Here is a 14,028-nt window from a genome sequence, read left to right as displayed (position 1 = left end):
TCAATGAAAGTAGTTTTATTACCATAGGCAAAGTTAAACAAAATTATGGTTTTTAAATGGAAATAAGTGAATATACCAGTTCATCCGCTGAATTACTGTTTAGTCTTTCAACAGGGAAAGCGCAAAGCATTGCATCTCATCTTTTCGTTACTTATGTGTTGAGATAACTACAGTATGTTGTGATGTAGAAGATGATGTTACAGCAGCTCGTCGCTACAGGTAGAGTGTTGGATTAACTCCGTTGATTGAATAAAGACTGCTGATGATCTTCTCATTTAGCAAATGATCTCCATCCAGTGAAGTTGACGTCAGTGGGGTATTATAGGCCACTGGCAGACTGTACGTTGTTGTTGTTGTTGTTACCAACACTCAGACTGGTATGTGCGCATTATTTCACGTCCGTCACACACGAGATTTGCAGTAACACTGTCCGTTAGTCAGTCTTAAAGTTTTGCGATCGCAGAATTACAGTTCATTAGTTATGCTAAAACCAAAACCGCGAAATTACCAGACTTGGCGGGAATCAGCACGTTCATAATACACAGTTTTTTAACACGCCTGTGGCACAGTTAATAATTATTTACTCTGTTCTCAGCCACAACGCGAAAATACATCGAAGTTCTGCAACTTGCAAAGTGCACGCGATACATTCAAAGTGAACACAGTTCACTTCAAAACCCGTAACTACAATGTCTTCCGTACGCAGCTGTATTGTCGTAGTCACAAGACCCAGTTCAGTTGGCAGTTTTACACATTCCAACTTCTCTGTCCACAATAACCGTTTTCAGAATCCGGTACGGAAAGAATAGAAACATATATCACCATTAACGAGATACGTTTGCACCGATTTGAAAGAAAAGAAACACAGACATCACACGATATGTGTTCCCGCCTCCTCCATCTAACACAGACTCTCCACACACACTGTTTGACCGTCACTATCGATACTCCCAGATCGCTCTCGCTTTATTTACGCAGAGTCTCAGTATATTTTTAATTGTACAAACTATTTTCATCACAATAAACATTTTCAGCGAATGATAAGCAAAGAATCAAAATATTTTACCTACTCTATAAACAAGAGAAACGTATTTACTCATGTTAAAAAATTAATTTCAGAAGCGTATTATCTCCAACAAACACAGGACAAACAAACACTATGCTATATCATCGGAAATTTACATATACATACGAAATAGAAAGAAAGAAAAGAAAGGAAGAGAAGAAAAAGAAAAAATATCTCTCGCAAATAACAATGCCTTCAAACAACCTAACAAAACAAGAATTTCAGAAATCATTCAAAAGTGACAGGAACGTTGGGATCGCCTTATTTACTCACAAATCGAATACTTTCAAGGTCATGTTGCAGAATAAAGTTAGGTAAGATGTAATAATTTTACTTATATCTCCGCAACTTCTAGATACTTCCTCGTGTATTACTCTCACCACCTTGTGTCATGTCTAATCGTATAATTTGTAAGAGGTATGCGATGTATGCGCTGCCTGCAAAGGCAAGACTTAGGAGAGTCTCTGACCAGAGAGCAGTGTGTAGTTAGTTGTTGCTTGTCGCTAGTCGGCATTAGTCTTCAGTAGTCTGCGTGAGTCATCAGTAGTCTTTAGTAGTCTGCGTGAGTCGGCAGTAGTCGGCGGTAGCCTGCGCGTGTCTGCGCTTGTGTGCAGTCTGCTCTGGTCGGGACTCTGGAGTATGAGTATTATTGTAGAAGGTAAAGAAGCAGCCTTGCGCATATCTAGTAATGTATGTTAACTGTCATCCAATTTCTTTAAAAAAATGCCCCAATAATAATTTTTATAATATAAAGTAATTTTAAAAAAAACATTCATTTCAATTAAAAGATTTTATCCTACGGATGATTATTTCTTTCTCGAATCACAAAGCATAGGCCAGCATTACACGGAGCTGTGCCGAAATTTTTTTAAGTAAGAGCAGATATATTCGCAGTTTTTATTGAGGTAAGAATTTTTGCTTTTTATTCAGAATACAGGGCCGATGCGCAGAGTTGCTGTCGTCATAAAATTTACCAGGTTACTGAATTTTTTTATTATTTTTGGGTTTAGGAATTTTTCTCTTTCGAACTTAACATTAAATGAGAAAAGAATTTTGTGGGTACATTAAATGTGAATGCATTTCTGCACTGAGATTATGAATGGGAACCAATTTTGTTCAGAGGTTACAATACACAAAAATTCATTTTTTATTAATATTTCTGTGGGGAGTTTACACTTGGTTCATATTCTAATTTAAATATTTTTGTGGGGAGGTTACACTTGGCGACATCCGGCCAGGATCGTATTTCTTTGTGAATCTTCTGATAAGCAGTCATATATCTGCTCTTATTTACTTAAATGTAGTTTGCATCTGGCGCAACGCATTTACTAATTTGTCACTCTTTCTTTCACAGATCATCGGCAATTTGTTGCTCTTTGTTGTAATTGTGTTTGTTGCATTTTGCATTGTCCTTGTTTCATTTGTACCTAATTCTGATTTGTGGAAAATGCCGCGAAAAACTGTTAACAGTACATCACGAAGTGTAATGAGTGAAATAGCCGACTCTAATAATTTGACCGATAATACTTGCGACACTCAGAGTCTTAATGATAGTCCTCCATTTACAGACAATCAGTGCGTACTGATCACTAGTAATGAATTTAATGCTAATGATGAGCAAACAAATTCAATTGTCCCTTCTGTTAATTTAACGACAATTGATGACGCGGGATGTTCTGTTACAATGAACGGTGCCCAGTTCGACACGCCCGATTTGTAAAAAAATGGTTCAAATGGCTCTGAGCACTATGGGACTTAACATCTGTGGTCATCAGTCCCCTAGAACTTAGAACTACTTAAACCTAACTAACCTAAGGACATCACACACATCCATGCCCGAGGCAGGATTCGAACCTGCGACCGTAGCAGTCGCGCGGTTCCGGACTGAGCGCCTAGAGCCCGATTTGCAAAATTTGAATTGTGAACAGATGAATTTTTCTAACGAAAATGAACAGTGTACTCAAAGTACGACAGATTTATTTGATTCCGAGGTAGTGACTAACAGTGCACATCCGATTGGGAAACCTTTTCAAGAATTACAGAATGACCAATTGGTTACAGAAAACGTCACAAATGCAGATACACCAACACACAGCATAGAAAATAGAGTCGCTAATTTTGGCTTGGATCAAATTATGGCAGTATTGCTACAGTTTAAGAAAGAACATGACAGCAATCACAAACAACTTAGTGAAAGTCTCAAACAACAAATTAATAAAATTAATGAAAAACAAGACAAGCTTAATGAAAATTTCAAACAACTTAATAACAGAACAAACAACTTAATTAAAAGCATGACAACCTTAATGAAAAATTAGACAACAATTCCAGACAGCTTAGTGAACAGATTACAGCCGTTGCCGCGCAATGTCATGATACTAAGGAACAGTTACGTGAGGAAATTAAGGCTTGTACTAGAAAAAGTAGCGAAGAAATTAGATCTGTTGCTGAAGAATTAAGGAATACACAAGCAGTTACAACAGAATCACTTAGAGACGAAATTAGTGCAGTCGCTAAACAATGCTCTTAAAATACAACACAGTTACGCGACGAGTTTAAATTAATGTCAGCAGAACTTTCGCTCACACTGGATGCAAAGGCAGACGCGAAATTTGACCAATAGAACAGCCAAATTGACGAACGTTTTAATCACCACCTACAAAACAGTGAAACGCGTTACCGTAAATTCATACAGGAACCGAATAAAGTAAAGCGACAAGTGATGGAAACAATTACTGCACAGAGACAGGAAGATAAGCGTAAATTGTTTACGAAGGCGAAAACATACGTAGATAACAATATTGCTACAATTTCAGACTAAATTAATACTGTCAAACAGCTGAACACCGAATTGCGTCATGAAATTTCCGGTCTTAAATCAAAAACAGATACACACACAGTAGACTTTCAGAGAGTGACCGACAGGCTTCAACAATTAGAACTAATACAGGATTCCGATGTCATCAATGCAGACATTAAAAAATTGAACGAAACCACACGTAAAATACAAAAACAAATTAATGCTTGTGACACTAAAAACGATGATCAAGTAAAAATACTGACTGAAAAATATGATGAATTGGCCAGTCGTATTGACGTTATTGAAAGTAATAATGACAGCAAATCAGACGATACTTCACCGATTTCGTTTAATCAAACACCTGAATTCCAAAATTTACAGCGGACGATCAGTGGGATAGATTCGTCCAATAATACATTACGTAGAAAATTGTCAACTTTACAGCAAGAAGTGACAGAGATGAAAAATGTTTCAGTCACTAACACGTCACAGCATACGGCACATTCCGAACATTTGTCACACTCACACAGCCAGTGTAACTTAGGTAATTTACAGAGAGTACATGACTTAGTTTCCGAACAATCACAGACAAATAGATTCTCATACAATCCTGAACCTGTTCAGACATACAGAGATGATAATTATGATTATAAGCGATTTTTATCCGTAAAAAAATTTAAGGTACTTAATAATGACAGAACACAGAGTCACGCTTTGGAGTGGACACGACAATTTGCTTTTGTATTTTCGTCAGCTTGGCCTGTAATGCAGAAACTAGAATTAGCATGGATACAGCAACTTGCTTTTGAATTTTCACCGGCATTACCTGTAACGCAGAAATTGAAATTTATTAGCAGCGCGTAATTGACCTCAGGGGATTCATTACGCTTTGATGAATATGTGCCGTAGCGTGCACAGGGCCCCGAGCCGTAGTAGTGCTATTTCATCTTTAGTTTTATGCACTGCTGCCATCTCTTCTACTATCCTTTATATCTATCAGAACAGCTCTTCAACTATCGATCTATCTAGTATTAGAGACGTGTAAAGGAAAACCGACAAGACAAGTTTTACCGAAAGTGACAATTTTTATTAGGCACTCCAGAACCACCAGAACTTTAATGACAGACAAAATTTTAATTATCAGTATCGTCGAAAATTGTCAGCAACAGGAACCACATTTTGGTAACAATAGAGGTTTTTCTCCGCAACAGCAACAAAACCAACCGGTTAGCATACCTAACCAACAATGTAATGTACAAAGTCAACCAAGCTTTAATGTTTCGCCGCCTACGCGTATAGCGCCAGCTCCAACAAATAGTAATGCACAGCAACAAGGAAATAACTATGTACAGAAAACACACCATTTTAATTGCTATCGCAATGCACCGTATAGAAATGACTATCATGACAGACGTAAAAGTAATGAGCACAATTTTCAGCGTACGTTTAATAACAGTCGGTCTTATCAGCAGCAAAATCATCCGCAACAACATATTATCATGAATGAACCAGACAGTAGATATCATCCCGAACGTAATACGTCAGGAAGAAATAACAGAACAGTACAAATAGTGGAAATGCCACAGCATCCTCCCGAAAATAATAGCACGTCAGATAGAATTTGACTAAATACAGTACAGGTTGCATCTTCCAGTGACGCAAGCAATACTTTTGACACGCAGACTCTTGTTCACGAAAATGTTATTTGAAACATGCTTTGTTGAATGCTCTTCTTTTATCACATCCAGATCTTACTAGAAATTTTTCCATTGCCACCGACAGTTCTAACACCGCTTTAGGCGTACACATTTTTCAGGAAATTGAAGAAGATGGCACTACAGTAATTAAAAACATAGCCTTTGCGAGTCGCATTCTGTCACCTGCTGAACGCAATTATTCTGTTACAGAACTTGAAACATTATGTGTTGTATGGGCATTTACGAGATTTCGGCATTTTCTTTATGGAAGACATACGACCGTTTACACAGATCATAGAGCGATACAGTTTTTACTTTCCACTAAATTTACACACGACAGATTCAGCATATGGAAACTTTATTTACAAGAATTTAATTTTACAATTGTTCACATTCCCGGTACACAAAATATTGTAGCAGACGCACTATACCGTTCTCTCAGCAACAATCAGCAAGACATCGCAACCAACTTCTGCAAATCAAATTTCAGCGTCATGTACATTCAACAAGTTGCATTTGAGAATTTCATTTCGTCGTCATTACAAGACGTAGCACAAGAGCAGAGTAAAGAAAACGTATGGAAAGAAATTAAACACCTTTGGCAAGATAGGAATAATGTTACCATTAGAAACCATTACACTGTACGCAATGACATTCTGTTTCGCCGCTCTCACCCTGACAGCAACAATTGGTTATTATGTATTCCTGACGAGCTTGTTAACAAATTAATCTGGTATACTCATTTAAGTTATGCACATTACGGAGCCAGAACATGTTTTCTTATACTGAGACAGAACTGTTATTTTACCAACATGGAGAAACGTATTCGACGAGTTTTAGCGTCATGTAAAATCTGCCAGAAAGCTAAGTCAGATAAGACTTCACATTTTCCTCCATTACATTCCATTGTACCTGTTAAATTGAGACACATGGCCGCTGTGGACATTTTTGGTCCGATTCCCAAAACTAATAGAGGTTTTTGCTACATCTTTGTCGCTGTTGAACTCACTTCAAAATTTGTTAGCTTCACTCCGTTACGTAAAGCTACTGCTAAAACTGTTTCGAAAGCATTTGTAAAACATTTTCTATTTCATGTAGGGCATGTATGGAATGTTATTTCCGATAACGGATCACAGTTTCGATCTGCTATATGGACACGTATGTTACGAGTTAGAAACATTTCTCCGATCTATATATCCAGGTACCATGCTTCTTCGAACCCTTGTGAACGACTAATGAAAGAAACTGGTAAACTATGTAGAATATACTGCCATAGAAAACATATTGATTGGGACACACACATACTCTCATTCCAGGATGTAATTAATTCCATATCAAATGAATCTATTATGCTATCTCCGTCTGTTATACTGAAAAATGTTGAACCACCTAACAAAATTAAAGAATTAGTAACCTTTCCTACATCTCGTCGACTACGACACGAAAGAAGATGCAATACCTCGTCACGAAGAGTAAATGGATCAGAATTAACAAGCATTAACAAGAATATACTACACACATCGTATGATAGGAGTCTTAACTAATTTTTACTTTCAGAATACAAGGCGATTGATGCAGGCTGTCAGACAGAACTACACATCTTAGTTTTAGTGAAGAAATATGCTAGAAATAAGGAAATCTATACTATGAATAGTTGTATAATGAAGTGACTTTTTTTGCAGATGAATAGTGATGCAGAATATGCTAATACGGATAATGAAGTTTTTCTTTACAGGTGATGATAATAATGGAATTATGGTGATATGGATAATGAAGTTTTTCTTTGCAGCTGATGATAGTAATGATAATGAAGTTTTTCTTTGCAGATGAAAATAATGATGAAGTTTATATATTTACTGTTAGTTAAGAAATGCTATGTAGTTATTTAGGTATTTGTTGCCGTTCGTTTTGACAGTATGTCTTACATCGCATGGTATGATGACTGAAGGTTTTGGAATGGACAGCTAGAGAACATATATATTTAACACACATTTCATTACCTGTTAATTCGAAGTTCACTACTTTTCAGCATAATATGCGTTTCTTCTTTCAGTTTAATAATCCATTTTGTATTTTTTGCAGGAGAAATTATTCATGAAATTAATGTGCTATAAGCAGTTGGTCATTAAACCTGTCATTCATGAATGTGATCACATATACTCTATTTGTTTCATAACCTTGCTACAGCTGACTCATGACAAATGACGTTACACATCTTCATTTGCAGCAATAAGTCAAATGCAAATATTATTATGCCCCAGCAATTAATTATCGATCCCAACGCAATGCACTGCTAGCACTAAAAAAAAAAATGTACTACCAGTCCCAAATAATGCTACCAATTTAAAAGAGTTATGAGTAATACTGAATGATGTTTTCTAATCACAGACTTTGAGTAATAGTTACAGAGTGTTACATTTTAATTATGTCTTATGTCACTTGAATGATGAGTTCTGAGTAATAGTCAATGATATTTTGTAATAATGCATGCATGCTCTACACTCAGTAACTCCTGTTTTCACTGATGACTTCTGATGTTTTGTAACTGGCCAATGAGTGCCAATAATTATTTTAAATACACTCCTGGAAATGGAAAAAAGAACACATTGACACCGGTGTGTCAGACCCACCATACTTGCTCCGGACACTGCGAGAGGGCTGTACAAGCAATGATCACACGCACGGCACAGCGGACACACCAGGAACCGCGGTGTTGGCCGTCGAATGGCGCTAGCTGCGCAGCATTTGTGCACCGCCGCCGTCAGTGTCAGCCAGTTTGCCGTGGCATACGGAGCTCCATCGCAGTCTTTAACACTGGTAGCATGCCGCGACAGCGTGGACGTGAACCGTATGTGCAGTTGACGGACTTTGAGCGAGGGCGTATAGTGGGCATGCGGGAGGCCGGGTGGACGTACTGCCGAATTGCTCAACACGTGGGGCGTGAGGTCTCCACAGTACATCGATGTTGTCGCCAGTGGTCGGCGGAAGGTGCACGTGCCCGTCGACCTGGGACCGGACCGCAGCGACGCACGGATGCACGCCAAGACCGTAGGATCCTACGCAGTGCCGTAGGGGACCGCACCGCCACTTCCCAGCAAATTAAGGACACTGTTGCTCCTGGGGTATCGGCGAGGACCATTCGCAACCGTCTCCATGAAGCTGGGCTACGGTCCCGCACACCGTTAGGCCGTCTTCCGCTCACGCCCCAACATCGTGCAGCCCGCCTCCAGTGGTGTCGCGACAGGCGTGAATGGAGGGACGAATGGAGACGTGTCGTCTTCAGCGATGAGAGTCGCTTGTCCTTGGTGCCAATGATGGTCGTATGCGTGTTTGGCGCCGTGCAGGTGAGCGCCACAATCAGGACTGCATACGACCGAGGCACACAGGGCCAACACCCGGCATCATGGTGTGGGGAGCGATCTCCTACACTGGCCGTACACCACTGGTGATCGTCGAGGGGACACTGAATAGTGCACGGTGCATCCAAACCGTCATCGAACCCATCGTTCTACCATTCCTAGACCGGCAAGGGAACTTGCTGTTCCAACAGGACAATGCACGTCCGCATGTATCCCGTGCCACCCAACGTGCTCTAGAAGGTGTAAGTGAACTACACTGGCCAGCAAGATCTCCGGATCTGTCCCCCATTGAGCATGTTTGGGACTGGATGAAGCGTCGTCTCACGCGGTCTGCACGTCCAGCACGAACGCTGGTCCAACTGAGGCGCCAGGTGGAAATGGCATGGCAAGCCGTTCCACAGGACTACATCCAGCATCTCTACGATCGTCTCCATGGGAGAATAGCAGCCTGCATTGCTGCGAAAGGTGGATATACACTGTACTAGTGCCGACATTGTGCATGCTCTGTTGGCTGTGTCTATGTGCCTGTGGTTCTGTCAGTGTGATCATGTGATGTATCTGACCCCAGGAATGTGTCAATAAAGCTTCCCCTTCCTGGGACAATGAATTGACGGTGTTCTTATTTCAATTTCCAGGAGTGTATGTCATATGTCACTTGAATGATGAAAAATATTTTGTAATATTCAATACTTGTTGGCCAATGAATGCCACTGTTTCTTATATTTTAAATTTGTATTATGTCACATTTATCATATATATATATATATATATATATATATATATATATATATATACATGAATACTAGTAGCTTGATGCTACACTCTTTAACTCCTGTTTTGAATGATGACTTCTGATGGTTTGTAACTGGCCAATGAATGCCAATAATTATTTTTAAATATGTTATATGTCACTTGAACGATGAAAAATGTTTTGTAATACTCAATACTTGCTGGCCAACGAATGCCACTGTTTCTTATATTTTAAATTTGTATTATGTCACTTTTATGCCATATATATAAATACTAGTAGCTTGATGCTACACTCATTAGCTCCTGTTTTGAATGATGACTTCTGATGGTTTGTAACTGGTCAATGAGTGCCAATGTTCTATGTAAATATATAACTTATGAACATTATTCTGTAATACTTCATACATGGTACAGAAATGTTCAGTAACTGGGCGATGAGTGCCTCCAATTAATCAGATCAGTTGATAGACTAGTAATTATCAATGATGACTGGCATAATACTTAATGTCCTTCACCTTCTTATCTAATTACCAGAAATTACTGTAATATCCGTTTGTCCTGTCTATCCTCATGCTCATGGAGCACTATATTTGATTTTTGCACTAATTCTACGTTGGTGTACCTTACAAGAACGTGGGGTTGACACGACATGCTGTCCACCACCTTGAGCGATGGAGATGTTGTTATGGTCCTACTGTTTGGTGTAACTAATGTACTACCAAAATGATGACATGGAATATTACTACGACATTTCAGTGTCTTGGCTACACTGATTAATACTTCAGGGAAAAGAACTTCAGATTGTCTCACTTGGTGTTGTGCTTCTGTAGAAAGATATGGACTTTCAGTGCAGCTACGTGCAACCTAATTTGCTACAACCATGATGCAATCCTTCCCTTTCCTATCCTAGTTCTTGTAAAATAGTAAAAAAACTACAGGGCTTGTGCACTTTATGTCATTTGTTAATATGATTTGTATTCATTGCATATACATTTTGTGATTTCCTGATATGTTCTGAACTACAGTGTGTGTGCACTTTATGTCATTTGTTAATATCATTTGTACTCATTCCGTATACATTTTGTGATTTCTTGATATGTTCTGTACTACAGTGCGTGTGCACTTTTGTCATTTGTTAATATGTTTTGTACTCATTGTGTATACATATTGTCATTACTTGATATGTTCTGTACTCAGTGCATGTGCACTATATTTTATTTCATGTTCTGCACTTATAGATATGTGTACATTCTGTGATTGTAAACTTAGTTAATTAGGAAAAATTTGTTGCTCATGGCAAGTCCAATTGACTCATCATCGCTGCCAAATTTTTACCCCCCACAGTGGAGGGTTATGTAAGAGGTATGCGATGTATGCGCTGCCTGCAACAGGCAAGACTTAGGAGAGTCTCTGACCAGAGAGCAGTATGTAGTTAGTTGTTGCTTGTCGCTAGTCGGCATTAGCCTTCAGTAGTCTGCGTGAGTCGGCAGTAGTCGGCGGTAGCCTGTGCGTGTCTGCGCTTGTGTGCAGTCTGCTCTGGTTGGGACTCTGGAGGATGAGTATTATTGTAGAAGGTAAAGAAGCAGCCTTGCGCATATCTAGCAATGTATGTTAACTGTCATCCAATTTCTTTAAAAAAAATGCCCCAATAATAATTTTTATAATATAAAGTAATTTCTTTTTTTAAAAAAAGCATTCATTTCAATTTAAAGAATTTATCCAACGAATGATTATTTCTTTCACGAATCACAAAGCATAGGCCAGCATTGCACGGAGATATGCCGAAAATGTTTTAGGTAAGAGCAGATATATTCGCAGTTTTTATTGAGGTAAGAATTTTTGCTTTTTATTCAGAATACAGGGCCGAGGCGCAGCGTTGCTGTCGTCATAAAATTTACCGGGTTACTGAATTTTTTTATTATTTTTGGGTTTAGGAATTTTTCTGTTTAACATTAAATGAGAAAAGAATTTTGTGGGTACATTAAATGTGAATGCATTTCTGCACTGAGATTATGAATGGGAACCAATTTTGTGCAGAGGTTACAATACACAAAAATTCATTTTTATCAATATTTCTGTGGGGAGTTTACACTTGGTTCATATTCTAATTTAAATATTTTTGTGGGGAGGTTACAAATTTCAATTGGTCTAATTTTTCCTGACGTTTCTGCAAGTATTACTACTAGCTTTTCGCTTTATTTTCTGTTTCAGTTAGCCTTCTGGCTCTTTATCATTTTGCTCATTATACTATGCTCCCTATTGAGATTTTTTGTTACTCTCTGTGATGTTACCATCTTCCGTTTTGCGCCGATTTCAAGACATCTTCCCTTCAGCCTTTCTTCTTCAGCGTCTGTATATTTCCAGATAATTTCATTTGTGGGTGAGCTATAATCTTTCGGTTCACGTCTTAGTCTTTCACGTTTTCGCAGTTCCTATATAAGTTAAAGCATCTCATCTATTATCCATATGCCTCTGTGTTGTTGGTTTTTCCATCTTAATACTTTTATTGTAGCATGTCTCCCACCTCTTTTAGTCCCTTTACATATAATTTTTACACCAGTAAATGTGAAGCGTTTTGATACCTGTTGTGACATGTTCTTCCAGGACAGTCTGAACTTATAATTCCCTCAAGTTATCCAAGTTCCCGGCAGGATAGCGGAGCACGTTAGCGGGTAGCTTCCAGGATTCTGGAAGACGAGCCAGCTGCTGATAGACCTTTTTTAGTATCCAAACAAATCTGTCGCACCATGATAACAGGAAATTACCTACGTTTTACACCGTCAGATACTGGATATGATATCAATTTAAAGTCCCGGTGTCCTGTTCGTCTTTATGGTGCCCGCAAACTCACGGCTTTTCGTTTTTGACGCATGAGACTGCTAGAGTTGTGGGGGACAGCAGGGTGAGGTAGCACAGAGTGCCACAGAGAGGCTCAAGAAACTGCAGCTGAACGATTTGAAAGAAAGACGATGTGCAGAATACATGGCGGAGAGCTCTAGTCACAAAATTCCCAGTGACCATCGTCCAAAATGACTCAAGATATGGTACATACTGGTTCCTCCAACATACATCTCGCATAATAGACACGGCTGAAAAATTGGAGAAAGTCAGACTCATACGTAAGGGTACCATCTGCGAAAGAAATGTGGCACAATACATACCCTCTGTCACTTTAAGAGTACCTATGCCGAAGTAAGGAGTGGGTACGCGTTCCATTGTATGAAATATGGTCTTTACATATTTCGAGGAGTGAGGAAGCGACGTATAACTGATTTATAGGATCAGTTAGAAGTGTTCATCAGTGGTAAGATACATGGATAGAATTTCCAAATGGCAGAGCAGAAAGTAACATTGCAAATTTCTTCAAAACTTTGAGTCGAATTCTTGTTTCAGTGATAAAAAAGTAATTATCAACAGCATGTAGATGTTTGATAACCATATAAATTCGTCTGTGGTTCGGGTGTCCTGTGTTCAGTAAGTCAGCAATGGACAGCGTCCTCTTGTATTGTTTAAGTCATAACTATTTCTATTAGCCTACATGTGTGGTGTCCAAAAGAACAGATACCACATCGTCATGATGCTGCATCTGTATATATGCATGATTGTAAATAAGCTGTTTAGGTTTTTATGTTGGTAGCGCCAAGTAGCGCTCTATATGAAAATCACTGACTGTGCTGTGTGAAGTCTGTGGATGGTTTGCATTGTTGGAATATTCGTTATTGTAGCGTTGGGCAATTGGATGTGAACAGCGCGTAGCGTTGCGCAGTAGAGATGGGTCGAACTCGTTCATTCCCGTGAACTGTTTCATTCGTTTCACTCTTTGCCGTGAAGCGTTCAAATGAAGTAGTTCATTCATGAAGTACGGAAGCCTGGCGAAGTTGCCCAGTTCGCCGCTCAGCCGCGGCTACGCTCGCTTCGCCTCGCTCGTACAATAAAGCTTCGTAATGCTTCATAATTTTACCAACAGATGGCCGAACTATGCAGTAACGTGCACGCAACGTTTTACGCTCTTACAACGTCTGAGGTAACTTAAATAGAGTATGGACGAAGGGGACAAAGGAAAGATAAACAGAGAAGCCTGTCACGTATAAAGAAGGTATTACATTTAGTCTTGCTCGACGTTTTCTCATGAAGCGCCCAAAAAAGTCTTTATCTGCCAAGTGAAACACTATTTGTTGTATTCATGGACTGAAAACTAGGGCTACCAACGAAATGCAGTCCAATTTTATGTTCCTTTTAAAATTTAATCCAAAATAGAATGTGTATGTTTACCACTGTCACAAAGTCTATATATCTACTTTAAGTAATAATTCAGAAGTTTTCCTGTAGATTTATTTTTGTTGAGAATAATAACCC

The sequence above is a fragment of the Schistocerca cancellata genome, chromosome 1 (assembly GCF_023864275.1).
Source record: "Schistocerca cancellata isolate TAMUIC-IGC-003103 chromosome 1, iqSchCanc2.1, whole genome shotgun sequence".
Lineage (NCBI taxonomy): Eukaryota > Metazoa > Arthropoda > Insecta > Orthoptera > Acrididae > Schistocerca > Schistocerca cancellata.
Note: the sequence above shows the minus strand (reverse complement) of the source record.